This window comes from Pleurodeles waltl, chromosome 11 (genome assembly GCF_031143425.1).
Source record: "Pleurodeles waltl isolate 20211129_DDA chromosome 11, aPleWal1.hap1.20221129, whole genome shotgun sequence".
Taxonomy (NCBI): Eukaryota; Metazoa; Chordata; class Amphibia; order Caudata; family Salamandridae; genus Pleurodeles; species Pleurodeles waltl.
Window position 1 is genome coordinate 520,873,406 of NC_090450.1, and position 12,134 is coordinate 520,885,539.

Here is a 12,134-nt window from a genome sequence, read left to right on the forward strand (position 1 = left end):
TTTAATTATAGCCCCAAGGAGATGGTGGTCCTTGGGGCTGCAGGGGGGCCACACAGTCACCCGCATTAAATTGGATTTAATTGGATTTAAGGTCCAGGTAGGTGGCAGTCCCTGGGGCTGTGCACCCCCTGTATTGAATTTGACAATAGCTCCGAGGAGGTGGCGGTCCCTGGGCTGCTGTGGCCCAGGTGTCCCCCTGCACATCTAGGCCCATATTTATACTTTTTGATGCAAAACTGCTTTAGTTCAGCCAAGTTGATTTGTTAAATATCTGACTTTAAAAGAAAATCAAATGTTAGCAAAAGAAAAACAGCTTTGTCATACTTTTCTGATTTCGTTCCCATAAAATGTTAGCTTGGAAATAGATGCCCTATTGTTTTACCCAGAGCGACCCTGAGAAAGCAAACTTGAACCTAGTATATTGAGAAGCTGGTGAAATGAACGATATACAATTGTTTCAAGTCATACAGGTGAGGTAAGATTGATGCCTTTCTCATGTTGGAAATGGGAATCTTTCCTGATCTTTTATGGAACTGTCATATGATGGAATGTGATTGGACATTTAAACCTTTAGATTCGTATGGAGTGATTGATTGACAAATCATCGTGCATTTTGGACTTTAATATACCGTTCCCCAGTTGGATCAGCAGCATCCTCTTTGCCCTTCCCTTTAGAAGCTGATTCCTTTGCACTGTAAGAGGTAAATACCTCTCTGCCCTTACCCCTTCATTGTCAATACTTTGCTGAGACATAGACATTTTCCCCTGACCCAAGTAGAAGACTCTAGACCGAGCTACAGAAATGCTGACGCTTTCCCCTTTTTTTACCTACTTTTTCCCAATTTCGGTTAGTCACATTTTGCCCCAGATGTCATTTTTCCAAATTCTTTTTGTCCTCTATTTTCTTTTTACTTTTTGCTCTCATTTGCTGTAGCTCAGCACATGCTAATATGTGACTTTCTATTGTGTTCGGATTTCACTTGCCCTAGCTAGCTAACTTAGATGGCTCTCACATTGCCTTCATGCTTAAAAGAACTGGCCAATGCTTGTTTTCAAATCATCAGATAATTCTTTTGATGTTTTGTATTGCTATTTTTGAGTGCTTAGTCCTTTTGATGTTAGATCGCCTAAACTTCTTCCAATGCCCAGGACAACCCATGGTGATCCTGTATCTTTATAGTCTTGTTTTGAGAATCATTTACATACATCTGAGCATGAGTCTGTAATAAAATCCTTATCTTTATCCCAAATTGAGTTTTCCTTGTATGGGAAATGGGTCATATTGTCATTTTAAATTGTTATTTGAGTTTTGATGCCTAACAATTGTACCCTTTTAAGCTGGGTGAACAAATCTGTTGTCCACACTAAAAACATACCTGGAAAATGCTTCATCAAATCTGGTAGCAGAGCACTGGTTTCTCCCACGAGGGAGGAAAATAATTAGGCATAAGTGTTAGGGAGTTAAGGAATTTGTCATGTGAATTGCCCAACCTGAATATTTTTGTCCCATGGTTCATTCTGAGGATTAAAGGAGTTCCCAGTGTCCTTCCTTTGTAGCAGATGTATGAGTATTAATAGGCTTTGTGCTTGCTTTACTTTGGCTAAAGATTGCAGTAAAACATGATGTTATGAAGTGCTTTGCGGAGTTTCTAAAGATGTGTGAATGTGGTGCTTTCTGCTAAGAAGTTATGTTGGTTAACTGGTCAGTCGTGGCCTAAGATCCTGGGATAACGCACAAGTGTAGAAGACAATTGATTAATTTATTGGTTGCAGTGTAAGGTGTGTGTAGGGAAACATTGTCAACAGTGCCAGTAGTATTCTTTTAGTGAGTGTGGGTGATTGGTATTAGTAAATCCTGAGTGCACATGGAGGAACTGTGTCAATGGGAGTGAGATCCGCTGGTCGAGTCTCATTTGTGGTGTAATTGTGAAAGCATAATTGGAAAGAGTAGCTCCGTTCTGCTTTGAAGTGTTTGGTTACCTTATCCTGTAGTGAGCAGACAGTTGTTTTTGACTCCATTATTTTGCATTAGGTTTGCATAAAGAGTAATTGTGCGAGACATTGTAAAGAAGGGTGAACTGTTGCAAGAAGTGAGATTAACATCATTGTGAGTTACGCTGGTATAGGTCAGTTGGTGTGAAGCTGCGCTGGTATTGGTGGACTACATCACAGAGTGTCACGCTGCTATTGTTTGTTAACATCAACAAGAGGATTGTGGAAACAGAGTTACTTCCTGTTTTGAAGTAAAAGTAAATTTTGACTTTTTGCATTATTTCATTGAAAATAAAGCTATTTAAAGCATTAAAAAGTACGATGTAAGGAGATGTATTTATCCCGGTTGGAGAGGGAATAGATACCCCACCTGAAAGTACTCCAAGTCATCATGTTTTGTCCAAAAAAGGTCTTCATTCATGTTTGTGGCTTGAACAATGGCATACAATTACCAAGAATTATGGTGCATTTGCGTTTCCTCAATATGGAACATTTAATTTAAGAATTATGTTGAGGTGAGTACTTTATGAGATGAAGCCGCCTCCAAGTCCCACACAATTTGAAGTGCTTAATAACTGTGATTGCATGGCTCATCGAAACACAGAGTGAAGTACGAAAATAGAGTAAGGAAGGCAGTAAGGACAGTTGCAGAGGCAAGATGGGATTTTCAGCAAAAAGCTTGGAGAGCAGATATCATTGTGGGATATACATCGTACCCAGCCATTACTAGTGAAGAAGGAGAAGGCGCTAAACTAAAGAGCAAGAACAAGACAGAAAATGCAGAATAGACAACAGATACTGAAAAGAAAGCTGAAACTCATGAGAGTGATATGGGTGATGATTTTATAAATCAGTTATTGTTACATCGTCCCCTATTAGTATGTCACATTAATTTTAACATGTGTCATATTCCTTTCAATAGATGTTATATTTGTTTCAGCTGATGTCAGGAGTGACAGTTGAAGCAGCAAGAAATGTGACCGTTGATGTGCCTACTGCACACGTTGAACAGACCCTTAATCAGATAGTGCCAGGCCCAAATGTGAGTTCAGTAGGGCAGAGCCCCAATACAAATCAACCAGTTCAGAGCTTTACCACAAATCACTCTGTGCAGAATTTTACCTCGAATCAAACAGGATAAGCCTTAAGTACTACTTTGACGTGACAGAGTGTAGGAATGGCAGTTTCACAGAACTCAATGAACTACATGAACCCAGATGCATTGACAGTTGCAGTGACAATAGGTCCAATTGTTCCTTTATATGTTCCAGATATTACTGGGAATAATGCACACACATTAAGGACCTTATTACGAGTCTGGCAATCCTGGGACTGCCAGACTCACAGTGGCAGACAGACCGCCGCAAAAGCAGTGGTCCAGCCTCCACATTATGACCGGGACACGGTCTGACCCCTAGCACCGCCAGGTTGCCGCTGGTCAACAGCCTACTAGTGCCGTCCGATCTTAATCCACCAGTGCAGCGCTGCTGGGGATTATGAGTCCCCTCTCTGCTGGCTTTTGCATGGCTGTTCCACTGCGGGCCAGTGGGGTGGAAAACCGGAGTGGCGATTTTCCATCCTGAAGAGTTTGGCAAGCGACCTCAGCCACCCACCAAACTCAAAATGAGGCCCTAAGTGTCCCAAATATTCAGAATGTTTCAAACATCCTGAATACCCCAGTTGTTCTAAATGGTTTTGCATCAGATAGTGCACAGGGAGTTGTAAGCGCAAGTAGTTGAGAAATAGGGAGATTTAATTCTCTCCTGAGATCACTGACCCCATACATGCATTTCAGATCCTACCCCAATGACAAGTCACACAGGATTTACCCCAGATGCAAGATTTCCTCAGAGATCCCCACTGTATTTTGTGCCCAAATCAGAACAGACCCAATACATTGGTTGCAGTACCCCAAAAAGGAGGTTACCCTTTAACATTTCAGGCAAAGACATGTCTTTTGCAAATACCCTAGATCTAGCAATTGCAGGTCCTTCAAGAATAGACACATTGCTAAATACTCCAATAAGTTTGCACAGTTTTACTAGTCAGCAATTAAATGATTGGCTGAAACATTTGAGTCCTGAAGGTGCAAAAGGAGGCACAAGTTGCAGAGCAAGAGCAGACTACACCCCAGAGGGATACAGTTGCCATTTTGAACCACTTAGTTGAGAATGGACATAAAGTTTCCCTGACTAAATTGCAGTTTTGTAAAAGTGAAGTCTTGTACTTCAGACACCATATTGAGAAAGGTGCAAATAAGGTGTTTTCAGAAAATTTTAAAATTTTCTGAAATTGAATCCCCAAAGATGCCGAAAAACGTCAGGATGTTCTTGGACATGGTTGGCTACTGTCGCCAGTGGGTTCCAAACTTTTCCCTCTTGGCCAAGCCTTTACAGAGGCTGACACACAAAGATGTATCTGATCTGGTACCATTGGTTAACAACTGCATATATGCCTTCACAGAGCTGAAAGAAAATCTCTGTTGTGACCCTCCTCTGGGAATGCCTGATTACAATAAATGTTTTACTGCGTATTGCTGTGAGAGGGAGGGATGCATTTTCTCTCTTTTGATTCAAATGCATGGACATGCCACCAGACCTGTGGCATCATTTTCTGGCAGCTTCGGCTTTGTCTGGTTACCTTAAAGCTGTTGCAGCTGTAAGTGTCAGCACTAAACAGTGCAAAAGCATTGTTATGGGTCATCTTTTGAATGTTTTTGTGTCCCATTCTGCAGACGTTTTGTTAACCTGTGCCAAACACAGTGTTTGACTAGTGTACAACTAACACCTATGAGCAGGTCATATTGGCTGCACAGAACAATTCTCTTAAGCACTTTAATACTTTGAACCCAGAAAAATGTCTGCCTTTCGCTGTGAACAATAAAGATGTAAATGATTGTACTGATGAAATTGAGTATGACTGTCTAGATGACACTGAACTATGCACCAAGCCAAGACCTGATATCCAAGATATTGCATTTCCTAAATCTGATTATGTGATGTTTGTTGATGGCTCCTTTTTAAGAGACAATGTTGGTACCCTGATAGCTGCTTATGTAGTTTCAAGAGCATGCTGTAGGTGACAATTTCACCAGATAGATAATATGACTTTGGTGTTGTTCATGATTTTGTACAGTTGTGGTCCTATAGAGGTTTTATGATCTTGTCTCAATCACCTATCTGAAACGGAGACAAAGTGTATCATCTGTTAAATGCATTACAGTTGCCTGCCCAAATTGCGGACGTAAAGTGCTCTGCACACCGCAAAGCCACTGATTATGTAATTCTCAGCAACAGCTATGCTGATGAGGGAGCAAAATAATGTGCGCTCAATTGTACTGACTTTAATGGTGAGTACTCCAATGAGTCAAATGATGAGACATGTCACAATCTTTTGCTTACTCCTACAGATACCTGGTAGGAAGTTAAGACATTGCAAGAAGTGTCAGAGGAAGAACAACAAGGTTGGGTCAGAGCAGGTTGTGTCAAAAGAGGTGAAGATGATGTTTAGGTTTCAAATGATAGAAGAGTTGTGATGCCAAACAGTTTTTTACCACCCATGGCTAGGCATTACCATGAACCGGTTCATGTTGGCCGTGATGCTATAGTTAGGACATTCAAGCAAACATGGTTTAACCTCAGATAGATGGCAGAAGCCCTTTGTAATGGATGTGTTACATGTCAGCAGATAAATGCAAACAAATGGACAGCAGGTCCACTAAGTCACACTGGAAGATCATAAGGACCGTTCAACAGAATGTAGCTCGATTTTACTGAGCTACCTATGTGCAATGGACTGAGATACATCTTGGTCATTGTTTGCATTTTTTCTAGTTGGGTTGAGGCTTACCGACTAAGAGAAATGACAGTCTCACAGTTGCCAAAATGTTGCATAGGGAGTTGATTCCAAGGTTTGGCTTCCCGACTTCCCTAGAGTCAAACCAATGGACACACTTCAACAGTGAGGTCCTGAAATTATTGTGCGAGGCATCACAAGTTGAGCAAAGACTACATAGCAGTTTCAGGCCTGAGGCTTCTGGATTGGCGTAGTAAGGTAATGGAACTTTGAAGTCGAGATTCACTTCTCTGAAATGGCCTGATGAATTGCATCTTGTTTTGATGAGTTTGTGCAGTACTCCAGACAGAACAATTGGCTGTCACCAAATGAGATTATCATGGGGCGCTATGTGATTGGCAGCTGCACCTGCGAATGTGCCTGTGAACATCACAGATGACTTGGTATGGAATTATTGCAAAGGACTAGCTGACAGTGTTCATTCTGTGTCTCATCAGGTTTGGAGAAGCTACCGTCAAGCCACAGAAAGAGCTCTGCCATGACTTATGTCCCAGTGACTATGTTATGGTGAAAAAACATACATGGAAGTTCTGCTTAGAACCGCAGTGGAAGGGGCCACACCAGTTGTGCTGGTGACAGTGACAGCTGTGAACTGTGCTAGTCTCTCTCATAGGTTAATATGGGAACTGCCTTTTAATATCTTTTAAGTGCAGTTTCCCATAGGGAGCAGATAGAGATTTGAAGTTTGGGGTCTCTGAACTCACAATTTTAAAATACATCTTTTTGTAAAGTTGGTTTTTGGATTGTCAGTTTGAAAATGCCACTTTTAGAAAGTGGACATTTTCTTGCTTAAACATTCTGTGCCTCTGCCTGCTTGTGTATTCCACGTCTAGATCAGACTGACTGTTGGGCTGCTGTGAATTCCCTCTAGACATTGACACAAAGGGAGCTGGGGTGTTTCCTGCATATACTAATGAGTCTCCTGGGCTACAGCGGGCAGGGAGGAGCAGGGACTTGCACATGAAAGGGCTGTGCCTATCCTTACACAATTCAGTCTCCAATCTCCGGTGTGTGTCTGGAGCCATGCCTGAGCAAGGAAGGATCTTGTCAACAATAGAAACCTTTCTTTGAGGGTTGCCTACTTCAAAGGCAGAACTGGGTATATGTAGTGGACCCAAAACCCCAAACTTGTAGAACACTTCTGGATCAAGAGGAACCTCTGCCAAGGAGAAGAGCTGGAGGAGGAATACTGCCCCCTTGCTGGGTTGGCCGGTCCACCAACGCCAGCGCCATCGACTCCAGTGTTGTAAACAGACACCCCTCTCTGCACGTCAACCCGTGAGTGCCACATGTAGTCCACCCCGCACCGCCTCCTTGGGCCTACCTGCAACAGAGCTTCAGCAATGATGACGATGCTGCCTGCTCCGTGACCTAGAGACACCGCAAAGTGCAGCGCCCCGCTTCACACCACAGCCCTGGTGTCACCAATGAATCCAACCTCACTGGGTCTGCGACGTGCAACCTCCCCTGATGAGGGTAAGATTGCTCAAACTGGGGCTCGTGGGGTTCCTTGCTCAAAAGCATACCTTCTCCTCACTTGTCCATCAATAAACCCCGCTGCCTGCTGCCTGGATTCCCCTCCATTGCTGCAACCTCCAGCTTCACCATCGTCTCTATTACCCAATGTCTCCAGCACCTGATATCTTTTGGAGCTGATCACTATCTGATTTTCTTCGAAATCCATCCTGACCTCTGAAGACCGATGTGCCTCCTGTAATCATTCTCACTTCCTCGCTTATTATTAGTGTTTTAGGAAGAACCTTAAAATAGGTCCGTAGTGAGGGGGTAATCTTGGACCTTTTATTTAGCACATTTGACTGTCTGCCTTTCCCAAACTTAGGGCCACTCTGCGTACTTATCGCAGGGTAATCCTGACCTTCGTCCCTCTCTCCAGAGATCACTATCAGCTCACAGACCCTATTTTCAGGGCCCAAAACAGACTGCTTAACAGAAGCCTTTCTATGGACTTTGAACTCTTTAATCTTGTTTCTTGGTGCGTGTATTGGACTCCTGCTCTGCTTGCATAGCCCCACTGTCTTTCCCTCCTTCCTCCTCCTTACAGCTCCCACCAAGTTTCTGCTCCTCTGTGTCCTTCCCCTGAAGTTATGCATCTATCCTTCTCCCCAGGCAGTTCTGCAACTGCTTCAACCAGAGTCTCTGAGTCCAGGCTCAGCAGGCTCATGCTGTCTTTTCCTTCCCTTCCTGGGAAAGGGATTCTTGCTGCTGCGTTCCTTCCACGTCAGAGGCCGAACGCGGCTCTCAACCAACACTCCAACTCACCTTTGCTTTGTGCCCCCTTCACTGCGCCTGCTGCACCAGAGCGTCTCTCCTATACAACAGGTGCTGGCCACGGTGAGCAAAGGTAGGAAGACCTATTGGAGGAAATTTAGGCAACACAGGCCCTTCTGTATCACTGCATCACTGCCCTCGCGTCTGCACCGCGTCATCCCCACACTCTCTCTCCCCGGACATTCACACTTCCCCTGCGGTGTGCAACTCAGCAGGGTGCTGCCCACGGCCCACTCCTAGCCAGCTGCCATATTCTTCCTGCTTCCCCTCTCACCCTGTTTATTGGTGGTTTTAATCTGCACATTATTTAGAGGCTTTTTAAACATTTGGTTGAACTTGATGAACCTTCTAGAAGACCAAGAAGATTTTTTACAACTAATATTAAACTTTACTGAAGAGACAATTTTGCTATTTGCTTTACTCACAAATAAAAAGGACTGAAAGAGGCAGTTGAAATATCTGTTGTGGCAACTTGCATTTTTGCATTTTTGATTTTTTGATTTTTAATTTTTGGTCTGAAATTACAGAATTTATGGAGTCAAATAGAAACAAGAGTAGTAAACTTAAGTACCTAAGTGTTAGTTGTGACAGTTATAATGATTATTTTGTTGCTTATTGGATTGAGTTTGCCCACTCCTATTAAATCAGAAAAGGTTAAACCCACAAGTGCCCAGAGTTTTACAAAGCCCTATAGCAAATAAAAAGTCCTTGTTCAATGATAAAGATTTGCATGCAGATGATACCAGGGGTGAACTGTTTATGAATATATATATATATTATAAATTACTGTATGAATATGTTAATTCCATGGAAGTAAAACATTTTTACATCTGCACCCAATTGCCTTAATCGGTTAGTGAGGGAATATCTTATCATAGTACCCCCTTGACTTATGGAATTTCCCTTAGTTTATTGCTAGCTCTTTTGTCCCAGCCAGAGTATTTCCAATATTAATATTTGAACTACAACTTGTTGTTTTTCAATTATTTCCAGCATGAAACATTTGAGCAACATTGCCAAAGTTAAATGCATTGACACAGCAGGAGGTTTATTTGAACCTACATCGACACTTGGGACAGTCTATGCTCATAAAATAAATCTGCCTATATTCTCACCCCAGTAAAAAAAAGGTTTATAGGACAAGTTGAAGATAGAAGAGCAATGAAAGCTAAGGTAGAGAAGGGAGTAGGACTACATAGTTAGGGTAGAGAAGGAGAAGCTCATTTATTAGCAGGAAATTAAGGATCTCCTGCCCTAGATTGGCAACACGTGGGGAAGATGTGTCTATGTAGACCGAACTCAGAAACTGACACAAAATATGTAGGGACGAGTGAATGTAGACATGTTTTTGTTTGAGTGTTTGGACATTCATGTTAGCTGGAATAGACCCCCTCATACCAGGAGTTTATTTTATCTGTGGGGAAAATGCTTATTATAAGTTATATAAAAGATGGTATGGGACATGTTATCTAGGAGTAGTCTTTTCAAAGATTTTTCATGTGGAGCATTTCAGTGATCCCATTTGGGATGAGAAGTCAAACACCTGAGTCTAGAGAGGTAGCAGTGCTTCAGAGATAGAAGGAAATATTTTTGGTGCACAAATCTATCTGTGGGAGTGGTCCAGAATGATCACAAGGTAAGGAAGTTGTGAACAATTGTGGATAAGTTATCAACAGATAGAGCAGGTGCCTTCTTCTAAGTAGACACTGAAATGGTTGCAGTAATTTCAATGGTTTTCAAAACCGACTTGTATTACACATCCTTCTTGCAAAAGAGGGCAGAGTTTGCAAGATGCTGCAGGTTCAACACTTACATACCAGACAATAGTCAGGAGTTAAGAAAGAACATTGTGAATATGACAAACCTGAAAAAAGACTTGAAGGAGTTATAGATGACAGGTGCCTGGGAAACAATAGGGAGTGTTTTTTTCTTCAGTTGGAAAGTGGTTTGGAAGTTTAGGGGGAGGAATTGTTGGCAGTATCCTGAGACTTATGCTGATAATAGCTTTGTGGGCCTTAGTTGCATTTGGTCTCTACAAGTTATACAAAAGGCTGAAAGAGATGAGTGTTATGACAGAAAAAAGAAAAGAAGAAATTGAGCTAGAGAGTAGCAGCTAGAGGAGTCCAGAAGATCTTTCCTGGTTCGACCGCAAAGATTTTGATCTGTCTTAATGATATGAGAGATTGTAATCTGATGTGATGGCTTGATTTCCCATCACGGGGGGACTGATGTACCTGAAATGTATTTGCTACCTTGACGTCACAGAAATCATCTACATGTAACAGAGTTCGCATTTTGTTATTTAAAGTCCGAACAAGTTAATTGTAAAGTGGAGCACTTAAAGCCTATGTTAAGGTACATTCACTTTAGAATAGTGATTTTAAGTGATGTGGTATAGCCCTTTAGCTTTAAGTATAATCATTTGTTTTGACATCATGTGTTTCTTTATGATATTAATTAACAGTTTTCACTAAAGCAAAAATGAATTTCTAAAAGGAAGTGTTTTAAATGTCACAATGAATATGTAAAAAATGTAGTTCTGCATTATACTCACTGAAATGTATTGAGTTATTTTTTTTTTAATCCACTGTAACATGAACAGAGACAATGCTTATCAATGATGAATTCATAATTTGGAATGCTATATGGGCATTAATTTGCATAAAAGAATGTGCTATGTTAATTCTATTTGCTTTAGTTCAACTGCCAGGAAATCCTCAGTTTCTACGGCTCCCCCTCTCCAGGTTTTGGGGATTCTTCGAAGTTGGCGACATCCTCACAATCTGTATACTTTGTTATGGAGAGTTTCCTGGAAGCAGAGGGCTCTCAAAATGGCGGCCGCTGAGAGTCAAGGTTGACGCTCTAGTGTTGCGGCTGGAGGAGCTCTTGTGGACAGCTGAGTCATGTGAAGTGCACGGTCAGCCTCTGAAGCGGCACACTTCACTGAGGAGATTTTGAGAGACAGAAGCCTTTCTGTAGAACTAGTTCATTTGTTTACCGGAGTCAATTGTTGCAGTCATGCAAATATTCTGAGAGAGAGAGAATGAATTTTAAGAGTTCTGTTTTCAAGCCATAGGAACCTTTACTTCCTAGAACATTTGTTTTAGTCCTGAGAAAACAGTACAGAGCAGGAAGAACAGTATTTTCAAGAACACAAATTTTCTCTCAAATGCAAAAGGCGACGAGCAGTAATTCCTAGAACATTTGTTTTAGTCATGAGAAAAGTGTAAAGAACAGGAAAAGCAGCATTTTCAAGAACATTCATTTTAGTCATGTGAAAGAACTGTGAAGAGCAGGAAGAGCAGTTATTTCAATCCTAGTTAAAAGGAATAGAGGAGGTAGGACCTTGAGAGAGAGAGTATTAATGTTTTGCTTTGTCTTACAGCTCAAGTAACATAACTACTGAGTCCTCAAAAACAACAGGTTAAATGATAGACAAGTGCAGAGTAGAGGACTAGGTAATCTCTTATTTAATCCCCAACCCCTGGAAGAGTTTTTTTAGTGTTCAGATAGGAATATATTTGGGGACTGAGAACTTTAGAGAGGCATTGGGTTCAAGGTGTCATTCTGGTCCTGTGAAGATTTGCAGTAGATACAGCTTGTGACATCAACCATATTGATTTGTTAGGCCTATAACTTTAAAAGAAAATTACACATTAGCAAAAGAAAAACAGCTTTGTCATACTTTTCAGATTTCGTTCCCCTGAAATGTTAGCTTGGAAATAGATGCCCTATTGTTTTACCCACAGTGTGCCTGAGAAAGCAACCTTGAACCTAGTACATTGAGGACCTGTGGAAATGAACAATATAAATATGTGTATATTGTATGTATGTATGTATGTGTATACATATATACATATATACATATATATTCCATCTTTCCTGGTGTTTCAAGGGACTGTCACATGATGGACTGTGATTAGATAGTTAAACCTTCCGATTCATGTGGAGTGATTGAGTGACAAATCGTTGTGCATTTTTCACTTTAATATCCCATT